Source organism: Sylvia atricapilla, chromosome 4, assembly GCF_009819655.1.
Source record: "Sylvia atricapilla isolate bSylAtr1 chromosome 4, bSylAtr1.pri, whole genome shotgun sequence".
Taxonomy (NCBI): domain Eukaryota; kingdom Metazoa; phylum Chordata; class Aves; order Passeriformes; family Sylviidae; genus Sylvia; species Sylvia atricapilla.
The window spans coordinates 37,090,178-37,113,342 of NC_089143.1; the positions used below are offsets into that span (position 1 = coordinate 37,090,178).

General features: G+C 37.2%; 2 long non-coding RNA genes across 2 annotated transcripts; both read left to right on the top strand.

The window, feature by feature from the left end:
- The first annotated feature begins 4,296 nt into the window (after positions 1-4,296).
- Positions 4,297-6,877, top strand: LOC136360382 (uncharacterized). The gene is made up of 2 exons (XR_010743456.1): positions 4,297-4,589; positions 6,642-6,877. It is a non-coding gene; the product is annotated as an uncharacterized lncRNA (long non-coding RNA).
- A 2,366-nt stretch (positions 6,878-9,243) lies between these two features.
- Positions 9,244-22,534, top strand: LOC136360384 (uncharacterized). Its single transcript, XR_010743457.1, has 2 exons — positions 9,244-9,288; positions 20,412-22,534. It is a non-coding gene; the product is annotated as an uncharacterized lncRNA (long non-coding RNA).
- Positions 22,535-23,165: the final 631 nt, after the last annotated feature.

Genomic DNA, 23,165 nt, shown 5'->3' on the forward strand with positions numbered 1-23,165 from the left:
CCTGCATTGAAAGCAGATCAGCTAGAGAGCAGATCCTGCTGCTGCTGGGTATAAACACTTTCTGTGCAGAAACAAAGCTTTCCTTTCCAAGACTTTACCCCATTGCACTTTGTTCCTGCTGGCAACACATCACAGCCTGTTTTTGTGAGCTTGATAAAGAGGATTTGGCATTGGAGACACATACTGTGTTTGAGATACCAAATGAAAGTAGCAAAGGAATGGATGAAAGCTACCAAGTGTTGCTCAGCCACCCTGCGTAGCATCTGAGAAAGACAAGCCAGCTGCAAACAGAAGAGCAAACCAGTCTACCTCAGACTCTTGGGGTAGCAGCAATTAACTCAATGAACTAAAATGTGCTGTGATTCCCTCTTACAAAACAGAGTTCCTTCAAAGGCAAACAATTGCCCTCCTAATATTGAATCAAATATTTTCAAATGTGTCACTTTAAAAAAAAGCTGTGGGACAATTCCTCTTTCAGAACACATCATGGGTTACAGCAATGCAGGAAGAAAAGTGCAAATGGTTTATGATGGGTAGCATCAAAGTAGTGCAGGACAAACTAGCTCAAATACCTGATCTGAAGTAGGAAGAACAACAAGTTTGCATTGATGTGGCATAAACACATGATCTTGAATAGATATGGCCAAGGCTCCAAAAAAAAACCTGCAAAAATAGTTAGCTTAAGCTCACATGTCAGTTCTTCCACAGACCATAAATAAGCTTCAAAGAGTTATAAAACCAAGCAGTAGACACCAAATGCATGCAGTCTTGGAGTAGTGCTAGTAAAAGTACATCACCACCTCTCTGCTGCACAGAAAATTTAGGTAAATACTTCATTCATACATGCATGCACACATTGCATACACACATTCACTTCAGAGAATTTCTATAGTTTATTAGGTACTGGCACTAAATAAAGTTTTGTAAACATTTTCATTTCATGATTGTTAGCGGTAAAGAGAATATTTGTGGTGCATGGTCACTAAGCAAACAGAGTGAAAATACTTTTACAGGGAATATAAACAGTTTTATGGAGTATCAGAGAGCAAGAGGAAGCTGCAAATATAGAGCACCAGCAGCTGTTCTGGGGCAAGGCAGCTGCTCTGGATCCATCTAGTAGCAAACTGTATTTGGGCAAACAAGTGGGTGGGGGACTGTGTAATGGAATATAGCGACTTTTAAAGTGGCATAACTCATAAATGGATGAGAGGACTTCTTTCTTTTTATTATTATTTTTAATAAGAATTGGGAAAGTGGCCCAAAACGGTTCCTGGATAATCAGTTGAATAAAATACTGGATTTATTTCAGTGTTATTGACACCCTTTCTCAATCTATTTTCCATGAATATTCAGTTTAATGGTAGGAAAGCTTGAAAAAACAGACACCAGAGCTGGTGCAAGAACATATGGCATTTCCACATTATATATTTTTATAAAATCCAAATCCTTAGAGATTTATTTGTTCTGCCACAAATAAATAATAAAAAAAAAATCTGGAAAATTATGCATGCAGGCAAATTTATTACAAGCACTGAATATCTATTTGTGGAAAGCTTTCAGCAAAGACCTGGGAAAGCAAATACACTGTAGATTAGCCATATTGGCTTGTGGGAAATTTATCAATTTTAAAAAATAGATTATATTTATAAAATTTCTTACTCAGCTTCATTCCAACAAATATGCTAGACTGTTATGCGGCAGACAGGGCTGTTCATTCAACAACCAGTTGTTTCTTCTCTTGAGGTTGAAAACTGGTTGCCAACAGTTTATTTTTGTGGTAACTAATGATTACAGGTTTCATCCTCAGGAATGTTTTTTGGGTGCAAGCACTAACCCGGCTGTGTATGTAGCCATGAGTATTTCACCCTGCTTGTAGGGCATTGTCTGTGTGCCTCTGTTCAGAGGGCAGAATTTCAGTTGCTGTAAGCTCTGCAGCCTCTCCTTACCCATGGGTTTCCATAAATGCTTCTGTTTTGCCTAGCAGTAGATTTCTTTCCGTGACAACCAGAAGTAAATAGGTTATATGCTCTCCAGACAGCTGCTGTAAGTTATTGTGAAATACAAACCCAGCAGCATCAAAGCTGCCTTACAAGTAATGTAACTAAAACTAACTGGAAGGAAAATTGATTTTTAACTTCAGCTAGCTGAAGGGAATGGACACAACAATGACATTTTCTGGTTCCTGCAACACACCCGCACAGCTCAGCTGGTCCTTTTCTCTGGGTGAAAGAGGTGCTGCCTCTCAGACTAGTCCTAAGTACAGCTGATCCAGAGGATGTCTCATAATGACTACGAGAGAAAAATATGCCTTTGATCCATCCTCATTACCAGATCTCTGTGATCTGAAGCTTTTATCCAGCTGGGAGTCTACCTTATTTTTTGACATGACAGAGAGAGGCTGGGGGTTCTAATTCATGGCAGCAGCCACTTTTACAACAAAACCCTTCATTTCTTTCTTGTATTTACATTGTTGGCATGGTTTTATTACAGTACATTTGTAATTGTGATAAATTATCTCTATTCATGAGATGGCCCTTTGGGGTTCCTTGGAGACAGCTTTGCAAAGAACCCAAGATTCATAACTGTCATCAACAAAAACCGGAAATAGCCCCTTCCACTATTTGTTCATCTGAATCTTGTGTAACAAATGGCCACCACGCTCCATAGCTGATATCCCCAGTTATAGGGATTTCTGCCAAACCTTGTATTGTTATCCTTGGCCCATTAGCCTAGAGATATTAAGCTCAAGCATTTCAGTACAGTTCCTGCTGTATTCCGGTTGGAGAACAGTGGTTCATTCTACCATCTCTCAGGAAGAACAGATCAGCTATGGGCATCATGTATAAAACCCAAAGAACTGCAGGCCTGGCTTCTTAGACTAAAGCATTAATTACATATTTTTAATCACCTGTTTCTCAGCAGTCAACAGATTCCTTTACAATTGGTACAGCGTAGTGCCACGCACAGACTTATGGACAACACTAATGGTGTACTGAATCTGCACCATAAAAGCATCCTTGTGCTTTACTTTCATAGCTGTCTTTTACTCTTGTTTGAAAAAGCACAACAGTCAATAATGATTTGTTCTGTATGTGTGTATATAATAATGTATATGAGGCCATCATTATGGTGTTCACTGTGGAAATAATGCAGTCATACAAAAGACACATTGCTCAAAATAAAACCTAAGATAAATAAAGGAAGCTATAAAATGCTCTGTTGGGCCTGCTTCTGGACCTATTTAAAGTCAATGGCAAAGTTCCCACTGACCTCAAGCAGGAACTAGCTCCTTTTTCTCTTTCTAGATCTGTTTGGAAAAAATATAATGACAGACTTGAAAGGTAAGATGAAATATTTGGGCAGAGGGCAAGAAAAAAAAAAAAAGGAAAAGAAATCAAAAGGGGACAAAAGTAAAAGAAAAATCTGTATTTTTAACATTGCATAGGATGTAACAAGAATTACTTAGGGTGGATTTTTTCAGATTTTCCATGTTTTGGTTTTGCCAGAATACTTCAATATTTTGCTGCTTGCATTTCTCTCCCAGCTCTTTCTACCCTCTTCTTTGTGGGCACTTCTACTAGCCCCAAAAAGCACATGGTGCTTCACAAAACTAAAAATGTGTTTGCCATTAAATGTAATGTGTAAAGTCTTACAATGCTTTCAGAAAAATAACACTCACATATCCAAAATGAGGGGGAAATGGTACCTAATCATACATATAATTCGCAACATTCATTTCACCGGTAATGAATGTTGTCAGGTTTTTCCTACGTTGAACAGCCGTACCTGAGGGGCACAGCGTTAAAGGGCACATTCACTGCTGACATAAATGGTAGCTACGGCCACTTCAGTGAAGTTATCTCCAGTTAAGCCAGCCATTACATTCACTTCAAGGTATGCGATACATTTTAAATGATAGAAGCAAGTCCAGGAAATGCTGAGTACTTCTACGAACCCTCTTTCGCGTGTGACTCCCCCTGGACTCAGGCTCCTTTCCCAAATCCAGTGTTTTTGCGGGGAGTGCCGCCTGAGCAGAGCACGGCGATGGTCAGCGCTTGTGTCCTGTTTACCGTCGCAATTAACAAAGCGGCATTCAGCGAGAGACACCAAAGAGCCTGCTGCACTTAAAGGGCTAAGGAGAGGTGATAACAGCCCTCGCTTCGTTAAGGCTCGCTGCCCAACTTTACTGAAAATGTAGTGACAGATAAAACATAAATCAACATCCTTATCGTTCTGGCTTCCTTGCCTGCCAAATGGGGGTTTAGTTTATCAGCGACCTGCAGGCCCACTGGCGGCCTTTACACTTACAGCTGGTCCGCGGGGTGGGACAGGGTGGAAGTTAAATGGCTGCTCTAAAACGCCTTGGTGTAAACAACCCGGGGAAGGACTTCCTTGAACTGCCAGTTACCTGAGTGCGATCCATCTCACTAAAGCGTCTGCCCCAAGAGGGGTGGTATCACCAGGAAAGAAAACAAATAAAAGGCACCCAGCATGTCGCAGCGCAGGCACAGGATGGGGAATGTTGTCCCCTTGAGGGGGTGAGGGATCCTCAGCAAGGGAAGCTCCTTATGGCATTGCTCAGGAAGCAGGCAAGTATTTTGGAAAAGGGGGACTTCATCAGCACAGATTGCTTCCTCTATTTTGTGAATAAAATGTGCAGCTTTTACATATATATGTATGTATACATAATGCACGGTGTGTGGTTTGACTCTCTGTGAGCCTTATCATGGGAGCAAGTCTTTCAAAGGCATCAGTATCCCCCAAGGCTCAGGAGAGGACTTTATTGAGAGCACAAATCCCCTTGCAAGCCAGCTGACTTCTTTTCCTGTGTTACACATAGGTTGCCATATGTGTAAGGATCTTAAAAGTATTTGTCCCAATTCATTGTGGCACAGTTACATTTGCGTGAAGTTCAGTTCATAAAACAAAACCCATTTAAAATGGGCCTTGGTCTTGTGGAGGTTATGAGTTTGGACAGGGGAGTCCCCAGTTTTTACTAGCTGTGAGACTATACTGACATAATCAGCCTCATGCAAACACTGGGTGAAGATGAGATTAGCATTTAGGTCAGTGATTTATTTTTCCCTTGAGATACACTGCAGCAAGTAATTTCTTAGGAGTTTAAAGTGAGGCAACTGTAATGGTGCGTTTATGTCACTATCAAAGGAGCGTCAAATGCAGGTAGGTTTGACAGACATTAGTGCAAGGCTTGTGGGATTTTTGTAACTAAACTTGAATTTATTTTAAAAGTATTCATTTTTTTTCCTGTGCTTTGGCTATAATGAGTCAAGCTACAGCGTTTCATTTAGATAGCAAAGTATTCCATATTTCTTTGGGTTTTGAAAACCCCATCTTCTGGCAACATCTCCATGGAAAATGATGTGCTGAACACAAGCAAATCATAGGTGGAATGTGAAGACACCATGTTGCACCCATACCGATGTGCAAAAAAATGCAAATATACACACTGAACAGTGTTTTATATACATTGGAGCCAAACCTTCTGGCAAAAGAATGTACATTTTATAATGGAAATTTTGTTTATTAACTCTTTTTTTTTTTTTTTTTTTTTTTTTCCACAAAGAAACATTTTCTAAATGTGTTTCAAGTGCCTGGGATATAAAGATATTCTCCTCTTTGTGTACTTGTTTGTTTAGCAGTGTACTTTGATAAGGTTACTAAAGCAACAGCAACATATTTACACCTATATTTAACCAAAAGTCTTCACAGAAGCTCACATTGTACATACTCGGGCTGTACATACAAGAATTAGTTAGTCCCCAAGAAGTCTGTCAGAAGAGCATGTTTCAATCTAGAGCTACAAGGAGCTGAACAAGGAGATTTTTGAAGGAACAGATAGCAGGAGAGCAGTCTCTGGAAAGGACAGAGATGAGAGCAAAGCCCTTCCACTCTCAGCGCACTCCAGACAGAAAGGCAATGGAGTAAAAGAAACAGCCTGCACATCCAGGACAAGTAGAAGGCATATTTGGAAATACACCATGTTTATAGGAGTTGTAAAGATGAGAGAGGGCAGGAAAGAGGATGAGAAGGGAACCAAAGGTAGAAACTAAAGTTGAAGTCAAAGAAAAAGAGAAGAGCCAAAGCCAGAGTGTATGAAAGGATGAATGCAAGACACAAGTGGAGGTAGAGGGAGAGTGTCATTTTAGGGATACCAAGGAAAGAAAACAGAACAGAACCAGAACAGAAGGTTGGAAACACTGGTGAATGCTCATCTTTAGTAAAAGTTTCCAAACTACCTCTGCTATAAGCTCTGAATTGTACTTATAAAAAAGACTGGATTTCCTCTAGCTGCTGAAAACAGCCTAAAAAAGGAAAATCACCTTCTACTACAGCTACCAATCACTGTATGGCCAACTGCTTGTTTGTTCAAACACAGCACAAATTAGGTTTGGAAAAATAACCTGCCTATGATATCTGTTGGTGTCTTACACCATTCCACATGACAGAACTGACTCTGAGATGGGGCTTTTTAGTTACTTCTAACTTAAAAAAGGTAAAAAATACATTTTGGATATGACCACCCAAAGTCATAAATCTCTAGATTGTCCAGATGACTTGAAATCCTCTCTCTTATTCCCATGTTTCATGAGAATATGTCCCTATTATTCTTTCATCTGCAGCTTCTTCATACATGCAAGAAGTCTAACAAGAAGGACCCTGGGCTAAGGATCACGTGGTTTGGAAGAGACTGTGCTACTGCCCAGAAAGTTTTCTTCCTAATGGAGGCCCAGCTAACCACAGGATCTGCTGCAGACCACAGACCTGCCAAGCACTACTAAAGACAGCCCACTAGGTTGGAATGCAGACCACAGTTTGGAAACTACTGGATTATGAAATAAACAAGATAATATGTTAACCTGTACTGTCAAACATGTTTTTCTTGGAGGACTGTCAGGGCTGTGTAAGAAAGAGGGTCATGTCCATAGGATTGTCCCAGAAGCTCACCGAAAATACAGTGAACCGTGTTCTTCCAGAAATTCTCACAAACATAGACAGCTGAAAGAGAATGGGAATTTTTCATCTACAAATCCTGCAAAGGTGATTCAGATGTTACAGCCAGAATTCTGGAGTTCTTCGTCATCAAAACCTTCATTAAAAACTAAAATGTACGTCAATGTACGATAACCAGTACCACAAATTATGATTTCACTTCACACATGAAAATGCCTCTCTGGATGTGTCACAGCCATGACCACTACCAAGTTAATATTTTTCATGAATCTAAGTATGAGAAATTAGTGCCAAATATTTCAATATCAGGGGTTTGAGCATTCATATGTGAACTTTCTGACATGAAAGGTAGGAAAGAAAAGGTTGTTATAGAAAATGGAGACATTTCCTGACAAAGCCAGAATTACACAATTTTGAAAGATAATATTTAACCTTTGGAAATGCCAAAATTCTTTGGACTGATGCAGAAGTTATAAAGAAAGATCTTGCCAGATGTCGAGTAATTTTTGAAGAATTTCTCTTTTTCACAATGCTAATACAAAAATCCTTGGACATAAAACTGAGAACTCTGGAACAGGAAGGAGAAATGATAGATGTTTTAAAAAATCTATTTAGAAGCCATTTGTCTGAGTTTTGTAACATCCAATGACAATAATATATTTTCATTCTTGTCTGTATTTTACAAGTTCCTTTCTTCATGCACAGAAATCAGTGTATTTAGCCTTTCAAAATACATGTTTTAAAAGTGGATAGTGATTGCTTGCCTCTATATTTTATAAAAGAAAGGAAAAGAAATCGGACACTCTGAGAAATAAAGCAAATATATACACTTAGGGCCACATGCATAAACCTGTTCACATACTTACATTGAAATTGATTAACACAGTTGTGAAGAAGTGGAATTAACAATGGAGTTTTTCTTTTTCTGCAATATCCCAGTTTTAATATAAGGAACTCGATATATATTTGCTTCTGCAGATGGTAACTATGCTTCCTCTGAATCAGAGTTTCTATGTAGAGCTTCTGCTTATAGAAATATTGAACACAAATAATCCTCTTATCAACTGAATAACTTCTTTCTGGTTTAGTTGCTGTTGAATGATTAAACCACAACAAAAGCTAAACTACATTACACAGTAGTAATGTGAAATCTCTGCATTGTAAACTGAAAAAACTTGAGACTTTCTAGGATGTTTGCATTCAGGACATGTTGAGGAAAATTATGCACAAATGAAGAATGTCATAATAGCAAAGAAAAAAGGAGAGAAAAAGGGAGGAAGGAAACAGCGAGTACTGAGAACACAACATCTGTAAAATGCACCAACAGTTCCAAGCTTACAGTGGGCTCTCACTGCACACGTAATGAGGAAATTTCATTTAAAAGTTACAAAAATGACCTTGCTTTGAACCAAGTGAATGTGATTATTTCTGAACTGAACGGAAAGTAAAGAAGTTTGGATTAAATGTTTTACCAGTGCCAATGTCCCAGAACTTTCTTTGGCTCTATATTCTCTTTTCCTATGTTTGTCAGCTGAATTTAATGTTCTCTTCTTTTTGTCTCCTGGTCTCTTTGACCTTAATGTGACATTTTAGTTGGGTGATTAATTACTATTAAATGGCACTGCATTTATTAAATGGAGTCCTTGTCTGTGTAAGAGCACAGGCACAATGCAACGATTCAGTTTGATAAGCTTAAATATACACAGTTAGATGTGGTAATATCTAATTTGTCAAGGATCTTGCGGCTAGCTTTTTTGCCACACAGCTAGAGAGGACATGTGATTGCACAAAAAGCTTAATATTCAGAGCTTAAATGTTCTCAGTAAATTGATCTTCTCCATCATGTAATCTTATTTCAGAGTGTGCAGGAGACAGCAAAGTTCCACACAAGCCTAAGTTGCCTTAATAATAGGCCTGAGGGTTCCTGACCATAGAAATAAAAGCTATGTGACAAGATTTGTATGTCTCTTTTCAAGAGACAACATCTGACTCGCCTTGCCAGAAGCTTTCTTTCTGGGTTAATTGAATAAAAATAAGAACTAATGTCAGTAAAAGGATGAAAAGTTCATTGAGAAAGAAAAAATGCGTCTATAGTTTGGACACCTAAGTGAAAAAGAGATGGTGAATATTTAGCTGAGTAGGTGAAACACCAACACCTAACCTTGTAATCAGCCAGGTTATTACTCTGTCAGTTGTATACTCTGAACACTGCTTTACTCTGAGCACTGTTTTACTCTTTGCTTGTCTAACAGCTGATTTGGAACTTTTTTTCAGACTACAAAGAATCACCAAAGCAAAACTTCTTGCAAGCAAAAGGTTGGTTTTAACATCTCCTGAGAAAAAAATCAGGCAGTACAAAATAAAAATATGAGAGTGACTTTCACAAAAAGCTCAGGAGTTCTGGGTACTCATGGGAAAGACAGACAGCAGCTGGGAGTAGTTGCTGCCTGTTTCTTATAGTGATTCTTTTCCCCTTTGGTTAAACACAACTAGGCCAGGAAGAAGAATAACAGAAGTTTTTCTCAGGTTTCACTCTCAGTCCTCATGTCTTCCACTTCCAAAACATTAATCCTTGCTCCAACATTGGCAGAGTCAGTGCCTGTCTTTATAGCTTTTTCCTACTACACACAAAAAACCCCTAGAAATTAAAATAAAAATATGAAGCAGATCAGGTTTGTGAAGAAACAAGAAGGCTTTAGCCTTATCTCAAACCTGCAGGTACTTTCTCACAGTGTAAATAGTAAATGCTGTAAGAAAAGAGTCACACATCTCATCTGAATTTAGGAGTTTACAGAGATCTTTTAGAGATACTGTGGAGTTCGGAGCAATATTTGGGCATGGATCTTCAGACCTTCTTTATATCTGAGATAAATACCTACATACTAACCACAGTGGGACTCCAGATGCTGACCTTCACCGGAGAAACATTTACACATGGTCAGGGAACAGCTCTCACCTTTCTGATGGAAAAATGAATCACAAAGCTGTAATATAGAGGCATCCTCTTTGCATGATGAAGAGTCAAGCTGAACTCCATGCACAAGGAGATATTTGAGCTTACATGTTCTGCAGGTTGGCAGACACTGTGCCATCTGGAGACATCAAAATAACCCTGCCTTCAGGCCAAACATCAGTAGTGAAGTGAATCTAAATGAACCAAGAAAGGCCATAATCTTGACTACCTCTAACAGGATTATATTGTTGTCTTGACTACTGATGATAAGATTGCAAAGAAAAACATGCTACAGTTCTCATTAAGGATTAAGTCAGCACATTCCCTGTTGTTCCTGAAGAGGTTTGTTCACCTCCATCTTCCATTATCAGAAACAGAAAAAGAAGCACATTCATATTGTCCAGAATCTTATGAGCTCAGGATTACAGACAGAAGATTCACCAAGTGTGTGCTTTAGCAGACTCAAAATATAAATCTCTTCAACATTCTGAATGCTAGAGATATGTCAGGCACTTCTTCCTAAAAACTTGATAGAAATTTCACTTCAAGGAAGTATCAGAAATATTCTTGAAGATTTTACAAGTCACAAAATTCATTTTCAAACAATGACTAAACTTTCATTTTGCCAGGTGATTAAATATTATATTATCTCCACTAGAGCATTTATGGGATTTCAGGCTATTGATAAAACATATACAGAGAATTTAGCATCTCTGAAATAAGGGGTAAGTAAAGGTTTACCTTGTTCACTCAAAACATAAGAACAATTTCTGCTGTTCAAATCACAAGACATATTACTTAATAGAGATTAAACTAAAAGCACAATCTAACATACACTTCATATGCAAAGATTAAAACTCCACAAATTCATAGTATAAACTGCTGATCGGCATGCTAATTTTCAAGTCATAGTTTAATGATCTCCTTGTACAGGCAGGCAATCAGGGAAATAACTGTAAAGAGTCTGTAAAATGGAGGAGTATAATATTATATGACAACACACCAGTAGTGGTTTCAAATTACAAGCAAATCTGAGCAGTAGAAAAGTCTTCTCACCTTTCTCCCAAACACATGCACAATTTCCTTATGAAGAAAAACAGGAGAAATAAATGCATTTCTTGCTCTTTCTCAAAGGCATATCAAATGCTGATTAATTCTAAATCATCCGAATTGTAATGTGACCATCAGATCAAAATGTGGCCTTAGAGTGCTTTCCTGTAACTCAGAGGGCAGTACAAAAGTGACTGTGTTGAAAGAATTATAGCCAAGGACATAACTGTAATGAAGTATTATCACAGACATATAATATTATCAAAATATCAAACTCTACACGTCAACAGTCACCCAACGTGATTAGAGGCAGATCTGGTTTTCAGTTTAGGTGAAAGTAGGCAGTTGTTTACGTTGGCGGATCACTGGGAAAAGGGAGGAAATGAAATGCCCCCATACAGGGTGCCATGGCCTCATGGCCTGTTTGGAGGGCCCTGAGAGGAAGACAGGCAGGGACAGGAGCCCTGTGCCCCGCCACCATCAGATCAGCTCAGAGAGGGAGCAGGAGGTTAATGCTTCCCCGCCCACCAGTTCCTAGTAAATCTGCTCCCTCCCAATAAATCCCTGCTTTATTTCTCCAGTCCTTCACATTTACCTCCGGGGATGGGGCAGGAAACAAAACAACCCCTCTGCCCACCACCACCTCCAGATTGGTGGCAGCTCCCTGGAGGCCACAGCCAATTCTTTTCAATCCCCTTCCCTGACAGCTGCCACTAACCCAGAAAAGGTTTGTGGCAGGTCCCCAAACCTGGTGACCCCCTCCCAAATTTGCATCTTCTCACAGAAGCTGCCATAATGCTTCCAGGCTTCGGCCAAAATTTTTTTCATCCTTTGCCCAGTGGCTTCTCCTTGGAAAGCCTTCCCTACAAGCCTGGGTGTCGATTCACCAAGCAGGCAGTATTAACTTGAAACACGCCAACCATTAACATGGCTAAAGGTGAGCATGTCAAGGAAAGGCAGTGTCTGCTGTCAGATTACAACCTTTTTGAACTGCAGCCTTACACAACTGTCCTCTATGCCTATTATTTATGAGGTGAACTGAGGCTATGACAGCCTCGTCTGCTGATGTGACAGAAAAAGCATATTGTTCTCTTTGAACCTTGCAGAAACGTGAAAATCTTTCTTGCACTCCTTTCGGCATAGCCCCACTCCAAGAACCATATTGACTTGTAATAGCTTCTGTTTATGCAGTGCAATGAGCTGAGGTCAGTGGGAAAGTGTCAGCTGCAGCGTATGACTTTGCTTTCACTGCATCATGGAACTTGGCACGGCCTCGCAGTGACAGATAACAAACTGCATTCTATAGCTTTCAAAACCCTCAAAGGATATGTGGCTGGGAAAGGCTTGCAAATGCCTTCTCTTGATTAATAGTCACAAAACTGAAGGGATCATAATTTAGTCCTAGCAAGGAGATGTACTTCTTTCCAGCGGCAATAAAGACACAAAAGCCCACAAACCTACACAATATAAAGAAATTGTCTTTAAAGAAATTCACAGCCATCATGCCAGACACTAAATGAATTATTTCTCTCATTTCTTGTCTCACCACAGTTTCCTCCCACTTGGACACACATGTTAGGCATTCAGTTAACCTCAAGCATAGCTCTCCTGGCCCTATCACTGTATCTGCACTCCCCATCAGGAGAGTATGCTAGCCTACATTTTTGCAATGTAAAAAGAGTGACATCATTTTTTTTCTTAAAGTAGCTTGTCTGTAAGAACACTTCAGCTGTACTCAGCTTGGCTCAGTCCCAGAATGTGCTTGTTCCTGTGCACTTTCCTGTCCTGTGCTCAGCACAGTGTTCAGAGCTGCTCTGACTCACAGCTCTGTGCTATATACCCCATTCTGAACCTCTCAGCTGCATTTGCTTCCCCATCTATAACTTTCATCGACCTCCTGCTCTTGCACTGCACTTCCTGGAAGTGTTTTGTTCAAGGGCCCAGCGGAGGAATATGTTATGACAATGGAGTTTTAAGGAAAGCTTTTTGTTTTGTTGTGTCATGCACTTTATCCATCCCATTTTGTCATCTGGCGGTTTTCCTTTCTTGTTCTAGCACGTATTTCATTGCTGAAGCTATTTCACAAGCAGCCTTCGAAGTCAATCCTTTTTCGGATAACAATTTTTTTTCAGCTGATCCACCTTCATATGTACTTCCAAATCCATCATAGAATACTTTATTTGGCTACAGTCCTGCATTGTACACTGGGATATGTATAGAATAAGTTATAGTGCCATGATACTTTGAATGAATGACAGAATTTTAAAATCTTTTTTACTTTCTTTCCTATCAGAAAATTAAGCTTGGGATACTAACACCAAACTTCACTGACTGTGGAGAAACAAAAAGCTAAAAAACCCCTCAGGTTACACAAGACCTTCATTTGGGGAAAAAGTTACCTTTATTTCTCCAGGAAAAATTGAATTTTTAACTGTTTGATCACTTTTTAGATCTAATAAGTGGCTTTTTCTGATATTTTAGACATTCAAGAGAATGTTATAAAAATTTTAAAAAATCATTAATTCCCTGTTACAAAGCTTCTGGTCGCTTTTTGGAATCCCATTCTACAAAGCGCCATCATTCTGATTTCACTGAAACTGTATTTTACAGCCTTCCTCATTTATTGTTTGGTCTCCTTCTCTTAACTGAACTGCCTTGAATATTGAGTTAACAAGCCTCAGTGAAATTCTTCTTCTTTCCTGTATCCTGATAATGTATACAAGTAACATGTGGCTTAAAGTCTAGAAAAAGTTTTTAATTAAAACCAAGTGTTAGAATTATTCTGTCTTCGGGTTTCCTCATGTTTCCTGACTTTTTTGTGTCCAGTTCACAGCAAAAAAAAATAAAATGTAGAGAGCACAAACTTTATTGTTACTGGTATCTTGTAAATACCTTGATACGCAAACTATTTGTTTTATTGGTTATTGCAAGAGTACTGTTATGGATGTGCAGTTTTAGGATATTAACTGTAGGAATTGGAAATTTTCATGCTTTTAAAGATACGTCTCATTACTGTTGAAGTACTGTAAAATAAATACTATGTTTATTGTGTTTTTTCTTCTTTTATGACATGGATTTCGTTTTAAACAGGAAAACACAGCAAAAACCTGAAAGTAGGTTGTATAATCTTATATGCTATATTTGCCTTCTGATAACCTTCACCGACATCTAAAAGTAGTCATTTGACTTCTAATGACAGCCACTGCTCATGTTATATCTACAAATTTCCTTCTTGAAAGAGCTGGTTCTCTTACTCTTGAGATACCACTGCTTCTGCATTTGCGTGGACAGAGGGGGTGTAGTTGGCCTGGATTCAGTTCTTACATAGTGTCTGCAAGGATTTAAACACATCAAAGTGTCAGCTAGATCGAATCAGCCAGAATCTATTTTAGAGTAATTGAAAGTTTGATTTCCATTTGCCCAAGGTCTCTATTTATTTTAATGTTACTAAAATTTCCTGGACATTATAAAATTAATTATGGTCTTGTTTTCTTTCCCTCTTTGGACCCTGTTACTGACCACAGACTCTGAAATTATTCTTGCAAAAATTTCAGCCCTAAATGCCTGGTTTTTTATAACAAAACAGGGGCACCATCTTGTATGTAAGTTCCTGATTTTCCGTGTTCGAATGGATACAATTCCTGCTTATTCTTCAACTTTTGGTCGTAATAGGAAAGTGAGGAGGAATATCTTTCACAGAAGCCTTTGAACTAATTAAAAAACAAATCACATTTACTTAGGAGTAATTTAAAAGAAAACTTTAATTGTACTTTTTTGGTCCTACCATGTATTTTTAGGCCCATGACATCACCTGAAGTGCTTTCATCCATCAAAAATCTCTGCATTTTTTGAGATGAGATTTACATCTGTCCAGATTTAGAGAACACAAGGCTGATCTAGGCTGTATGTCCATTCTTTTCTAGCAGAAAAGTATGTAAAGACCAAAGTTTTACTTCAGCGGAACCTTGACATTTCCATCACACTGCTCAGATGCTGGTCTTGTCTTCTTCACCCATTGCTTCCTATACTCCTTCACCACCTCTTTAAGAGCACATGCAGACCCAACAGGATGTTTCTGCAAAATTCTTTGAAAATCAAACTGAATTTTCTTGATTGTTATGAAAAAGAGAGAAAATAATTGGACCTTTATTCAGTTATTCTTATTTTAGGGAGTGTATAGAAACAGACTCTCATAATTAGGGGACTGGCTGAAGGCTGGCCCCTGTGTGAAGTCTGAAATTGTCTTTCTTAATCTCACCTGTAAATTGGTAACAATTTTAGCAGTAAACTTAACAAGTATAATATTTGGGAGGGCTTGTATTTTTATTTATTTTGAAACTGGTTATCCATATTTTAATATCAAAATATACGCTTTGCCTGTGTTCAAGGTCCCTGAGACTCAGAAGAGCGTACAACTTTCCTGCCTTCTTCAAACCTCAGCGAGAGAAGTTTTACAAATACTGCATCAATGATCAACTAACTAATAAGTCTTTCCCCACCAGGAGAAAAAAAAAAAAAAAAAAAAAAAAAAAAACCAAACACCAAGAATGAGAAAAACAGTAGAAAGTCTGCATCTACACCAAAAGTCTGCTCTTATTCCAGAAGGCTGAGAACTATGTTTTTTACACTGGCTTGAGGATATTTACAGGCCAGCCTCAATTCTGTCCCATTAAAGTCATAAGGACTCTAACAAGTTCTTTCATGTGTTGTCAGGGCATAGGCAAATATGTTAAAAAATAAACATTGCCTCTGAACAGATTACTTTATGATGCTCTTCAAGGCCAAGAATGTATGCATAATAGGACTTTTGTATTAACAGAAGTCCAAATTTTAATTTATATAATGGGAAATTATGAGGAAAAAATTGATTATTTAACTTCTCTAGTCTATGTATTTTCTTTGCCCTTTAAAACACTCATCAGAAAACAAACAAAACCCCTTATTACTCATACAGTGGACAATTTCCCCTTCTACGTCTGCTTCTAATAACATGAAAAATTTTATTCTCTCCTATAAGCTGTGCTAAGAATCTCTTTTGGGAAGTAATGACATCTTTGCATTATTAATAGCTGATTCAATCTGACTTGCTGTTGTAACAGCTTTTACCATTGTGAGATTAGGTTCAACTAACAGCCTTACAAATTTCAGCATGTCTTTATCTAGAAGGGTATTATAACAGTGTCCTTCTCTGCCCAAGAAAAGTAGCCAAACAGAAACCATGCCTGCCTCGTATCATCAATCATGAGCAAGCAATTCTCAGCTACACTTATCCCCTTTTTTAAGGAATTATTTTTGAATCTCAAAGTGAAAGACTAAAATAAGAGAGCATTTTTATAATTCTTCCTCATTTTATTCTTTGCTATTTCTTCAAATATGTCAAAGCATCTCTCCCTGCCTCTTGCTAAAGAGTATCTATTTCTCACTGACTTCCTTGCAGTGCATTTTTCAATCTTTCTCCACCTTTGTTTCATTTTTCCTTTGAGAATATATTCGTTACCCATACTTCCACCCACCTTTAACTTCCCGTTCATTCTATAAGAATGCCTGTAATACTATTGAGCAGATATTAGGACTTCTTTCATAGATTTCTAACACCACAGGGGCAGCACTGGAAGAGTGACATTTTGACCTCTCATTTACTGCCAGATGAGCTATTGGGTGTTCTGGATACATTGGTTCTCCTTTTCCTGTCAGAGCAGACCATTCTTTTGCAGGTATTATCTCATCAGTCTTTCAGACAAGTGTGCACACTAAGCTGGTCTGGTTCAGGAGTGATCATTTGTTTTCTAATTTTGTTTGTCTTCTTCATTAAGTGAGTTTAGATGATACAAAAACTAGGAGTTTGAGGGCAAGGAGGATTGAAGCACTTGAGTATATAAAAGGTTGCTGATACTATACAAAATAAGATGAATTTCTAGAGAAAATTTAGGACACAATTTGAAAGAAACAGAAGTAAAAGTAACAGACAGATACAAACTAGAAAGAATGGGAGCTTTTGGAACTGTCTTTTTCTACTCTAAGCCTTATTGGTTTTATTACTGACAATTTATTTAATCTTAGATGCACATAAAATCTGTAAGTTTATTTTCTTTCCTTTAAGGTGATTCTTTCCTGTTTTAGAAAAAATAATAAGAGTGCCTGCCTTTAAAGCAAGAAAATAATTTCCTGAAAAGGTAAAGAGAAGGAAACATGCCTAAAACAGGATGATAGTATAGGATGAGTACTAAATTGATTTAAAAACATCACATAATCAGTCTTTTCCTCAGAGAGTCTGATCAGGATACAAATTATGGTTGGCAAGACAAACAAGGAGCATCTGCTGAGCAGCTAAGTCAAAATCAGCCAAGCTAAATTCAGACCAACTACATAAAATTGAAAAGGTTTCCATCCCTCCCCAAATTTTAATCACCCATTTAAATTTGCCTCTTTTTTGGTTCTAACTGTGAGTAGCGGATATGTTGGTCTCATCTTTGTAATACTAACAGATTTTTTGTTTAAAAAAGCAGAAACTGAGAGAAAAGTTCCCAAGATATAGTATCTTTTTCCCCATTTTCAGATTATCTTAACAACCAATACTATTATGAAAAATGTTTTTGGCTTTGCTCAGCAGTATTGATAAACAATTAGCCATGTGTACTCCACAGAAAAATACATGAAAATACTGAAAAGTTGTTTAAAAAATCAGGAGAGGTTATACTGCATAATAACATTTAGATTTTTCACATTCCCCAACATACTCAGAAAATTATTATGACCATGTTTCAGGTTTCATAGTAAAGCTGTTTTTTGGGAGAAATGAATTATTGCAGGCCTAAGACCTATGTGGCTGCTGAAAGACTACCAACTTATGATGGTCCCTCCATTCAGATGAGTGCTATCAAAACCATGGTAAAACCTTAATATTGAGCTGTAAAACTCAAGGGAAAATATATTCACATGAAGTGATTATCTCTTATGTTTCTAGACATTCTAAAGATACATTACATTCTCCTAATAATACTTGCCTTCTTTTGGATATGATATTTTAGAAGAACAGCTTGCACTTATAATCAGCACAATTTATCACCTATCCCCAAAGTACCCTGCCGTTGAAATGCCTGACATATATATTAGGTGTTGTGGATTTAGCAAAAATTGAATTATAAATTGCCTTGCCAGCTTTTGCCTCTGGAAATAATGAAAAAGTGAGCTAAAGAAATGTCCTCCTGAAGGATTTATTTTTAGTGGCAATAGAGAAAGAAACAACAAACATGGATTGACCAGACTTTATCATTTTAAGGACTGAATATCTTTGTCTCAAGAAAAGTTTTCATTCTTTTTCTTTTAAGAAAAAAAGGACTGTGCTGAGATTGCTTGAATGTCCCTGAAAATAACACATTAAGAAATGAAGAAAAATAAATAAAACCCTGACAAAAAATTGATTTGTATTCAGTAAGCCCTCAATTTCTCAAGATTCTCAGATCTTGACAATTTCAAGATCTCGTGCCCAAATGAAGTCAAGTTAAATGTCATCCAAAATACTTCCTTTTCTCTTGTCTTTTCTGCTAAGTGCTGTTTCTCAATGAATGAAATTATTTGCTATGGCCTTTTAGCGTTTAACATTATCCAACTCGCCAAAATAATAACGCCTCTAATAAGTTATCTAAATTGGCATAGTGATATAGAATCCATTTCTAGCAATATTTCAACATCAAATGTGCAGACTTAATTTAATCAAATATGCATAGTTAATTTAATTATTATAAAGATAGTCATAAATACAGTAAGCTTTTAGTTCTTCAATTTTAAACCAACATCTAGCATTCCTTTATGAGGTCTGTGTTGTCTCTCAACAAGTTCCTGCGCAGAGAGAGAAGGAACTTGTGTTCATCTACAGTTACATAATTTAAAGTAAAAACTGTATGAGCACACGCACACATATATACATATATATATAGCCTGCACTCTTCATTTCAATGAATCTAAGAATAGACTTTCCACTTATTAACCTAAGTTGAAACCTTAGCTTAATTTGTGTCATTTTTAAAGAACTTATGATTTTACCATCTTATTAGACATTTTTGCTTTAATTAAGTGATGTTTCAGCAGAAATGCTGAAAATAATTGTTCCTTTATCAAGTTTAAATAACACCCATCATTTTGGATGCAACTGGTTTTGATGCAAGTGATTCAAGAATACAAAACCATGGAGCTGGGGGAGGTGGGGGTGAGATGACGGGATGAGGAAAGGGTGGAGGTGTTAATGAAAAAACTTGAAAAGTAAATACTTATCATTCAAATTTTGCTCTTTCTTATATTAAATTTCCTATTAAAAATGAGCTGGCCATTAAGTTTCAATGTGTCTTTGGTAGTATTGGGCAAAACCTGTACGAACTGTCTTTTTAAATGTTATATATTCTACAATATGACTTTCAAATTACAGCCACATGAAATTCACTCAGCAGTTTGACTGCACAGATTAATAAAATTTAACTGATAGGAGTGCAGGCAAATGGATGAATTCATGCCTAAATCTGGTTGAGAATATAAATTATATAAATGTTCACTCAGTTCATCTCACAAAGTGACTGCTATTGCTTAGGAAATGATGTAAAGAAACTACCAAAACTAAAGGAAGCAGAACTGTAACTTCTGATAAGGTAGATCCTTAACAAACAGAATGAGTAGGATCCTTAAGTACCAAGGCAAGAATGTCCAACATTTTGAAGGACCAAATGAAAAAATTCAGTAAAATAAAAACCAAACACGTTAACGAAAGGTGTGAAAGAAGTTATCTATCATGAAAGTAAACTCTGCATAGAAGGCTTTACTTATGGAATTGGAGTGAACAAGTCTTCATTCTTTTCAAAATTGTAAGGAGTAACAGGATTTGGAGGGGGGAGGAACAAAATGCACACAAAAATAGTCAAAACAAACAAACTAAAAAACAGCTTAAAGAAAGATCACAAAAGAGGAGAAAGGGTGAGTTTTTCTAGTAGCTCTATTTATATTTTGTTACATCCTTGTTAAGTTTTTAATGCCTTGCCATTTATTTTTTCTTGTAAATGGCTATGTACTTGGTTTCATTGGTCACCATAGGTGACTGAGGTTAAGGAAAGAATTAAAAAATATATGCAAGAGGTCATAATTTATTTGCATTTTATAAAATGCATATATAAAGGTTTACAAGTCAGGCAACAGGCTGAAGAAATGTGTTGTCATCATATAGCTACAAAACATCCTTTAGATTAATCCTATGGTGGCCCTGCATGACACCTGTAGTATATGTGGGCATTAGGTCAAAATATTAGCTGGAGCTAATGATGGGCCCATTATAACCCTCCTTAGTGCTCATTACTTAGGGGACCTTTTGAAGGTGCTCTGTATCATTCTCTGGCTGACAGGCCAGTCAGTGAAGGTTAGCAACTCCCTCTGAAGTCCTGTTTCTCTGTTGCAGCTAACAACCTACTTGGGGTCATGGAAGGCACACATGGATTCTTCACCTAAATGACAGAAATCGTATAGGAAATAATTAACATCTGCATGTGGTACAAAGATTTTGAAGGAAAATAAATTTACTGGTTTTCGAGGTTAATTTTTTTTTCTGAATTGAGCATTATCAGCACAACAATGAATCAACACTGTTAGCTTTGCACTCAGATCAGGGGCAACATGAGTGTGCATGATGTGTTCAGAAGCCCAGTGGAGGAATTCTACCCAGATGTGCATGGTGAAGGCAAGGGGTTAAAATAATATTCCCCTAACTGTAGATTATAACATTCTTCACCAATAGCCCTGACTCTTCAGAGCTTCTTTACCTTAGATTGGTCTTCCACCTCCTTTTAAGCCTCCATTGCAACATCCTACAGTTCATTTTTATTCTGCTTTTCAGCTTTGATAATCTATATTTGGTCCACAATCAACTTGGTTTACTATAAGCATGGAGTATTCCTGTTTAGTTTAACAAGTGCATAACATGCAGGAATAATTGTGCTTTTCCAACTTACTTTCTATTTCTTCGATATTTTATTATATATAAAAAAATAACTCTTGTAATTTTCTTTCTTATGTTTCTGCCCCTGAAATTATTCTAATGTCAAAAAAAATCCCAACATATGCAGCGCTATAGGCCTGTTAGTTCAGTCTTTTTTCACTCCCTAGTTTTTAATACGGCCTTGCCTTTCCCCAGCTTACATAACAATTCCTATCAGATGTCAAAACTACTTTTAAAGCTGTCATAATTACTTTCTCTTAGACCTTGTTTTCCCACTGATATTTCACTCAGATTTCTGAGTGATTATTTGGTGAATTTGCATACATATTTATTCCAATAACTTCTTCCAACCCTTGGCAAAATACAGAGATAAAGTTTTATTTACTTGCAAAAGATACTCCCCCTCCATAAATAAATGACAATTTGGTGAAATTCATGCTTGTATATTTTCCTCCAGGAAAAAAACACTATTAGCATGTGCCTCTTTTTTTCTGGCTAACACCTACAAGCAGACAGTAAGAGACATAAGCTGAACAAGACACAGTGTAGCTGTGAACAAGAAAGCATGAATAATAGTGCTGTGGAAATATTGCACCTCAAAACCTGAATACATTCCAGGAGAAAAAATAATGCATCACAAACTATGGAGCTGGAGATAACCATATGGAATAGCTGTATATTCAACTATTTCTCAAAATTCAGATTTACAGATGAAAAAGAAAAAGAAAAAGAAAAAAGAAAAAGAAAAAAAAAGAAAAAGAAAAAGAAAAAGAAAAAAAAGAAAAAGAAAAAGAAAAAGAAAAAGAAAAAGAAAAAGAAAAAGAAAAAGAAAAAGAAAAAGAAAAAGAAAAAGAAAAAGAAAAAGAAAAAGAAAAAGAAAAAGAAAAAGAAAAAGAAAACAAATTAAAGAGCTTTGAAATGTTGAGGCTGTTATCTGCCAAGTTTTAGCATAATATAACACATGGCATCAAGCACGACATTAATTTGACTCATGAAGTGTTCAGGTAACTCAAAATGAAAAAGTTAACAAAATTTAATGCAGTTTAAAACATTGGAATTTAGGTACATTTATTATCAAGGAAAATTTAGGAAGAAAAGCAAAACTAAAGGAAAGAAACATCCTCCAGTGTATCAACAGTAAAATGAAAATCATTCCTTCATAAAACAGTCCACCACTAAAAGCTCTGAATTGTGTTCTGGAGAAATAAAGTATTCCTTGAATATAGATCAGTAGCAAAGAAGAGCATAAGAAAGTAGCTATTTCTGAAAAGCAAGAGGAAATTCCCAAAAAATAACAGTGCTTCAATCTGAGAATTCTGAGTGTCGTTTACAGCACTGAAGCTGAGATCTTGGAACCGCTGTCACATGCTCAGCATCTGACCAGACCCTAGGGATTGGAAGGCAGCTGAGGGAAACCATTTCTGATGGGAGAGTGAGACCACAGTTTGTCTATATGAGAAGCCTGAGGCCACAAAAATATTGATGGACGGGGAATAATCAAACCCAAGTCACCTCAAGATAAATTAAATAAACGAGATTTAAAAAGTCAGAATAAAGAAGTAAATTGGAGTATCCAAACACCAAAATTCTAACAGTCAAAGCTTCAACAATATTTTGCAAAAGCCAGAAAAATATGTGAATGCGCCTTGTTACCACCACAAAATCCACTGCAAAGCTACAACAAAACAACATGTATGTTCATTTTTTCCCCCCTGCATTACCCTTTCCTTGCCCCAATGTCCCAGAATCCTCCTCATTTACGTAAGTGGGGAAACATTTCAGGCAGTTCTAGAGTTCAAAATAATTAGAAAATTAATTCATTCCCCACTCCAGTCAAGCAGTCTCCAATAAAGGAAATAATCTGTTTCTAACCTGAGATGACATTTGGCAAGTTTCAGAGCAAATATTCATAACAAAGTCAAAAGCCTTTGTTAACAGAGTTTTCCACTGAAAATGCTGACAGGTCCTTAAGAACAGTGGTGCGAACAGCACCTCTGTAACAAGCAGTAATTTAAAACCTGTGCACTAGTTAACTATTAGTGCTAGTAAACAAGTGACCCTGATGGGATTTCAAATTAGAGCTTCAAGCAACTCATTTGATATTTAACCCTCGTGCTTTTCCACCCCATGGCAATGGAAACATTATATAGGATAACAACATTATTTAGCTCCCTCACTCACTTGATAGAAATAGAAATCCGATAAAAGCAGATAAAA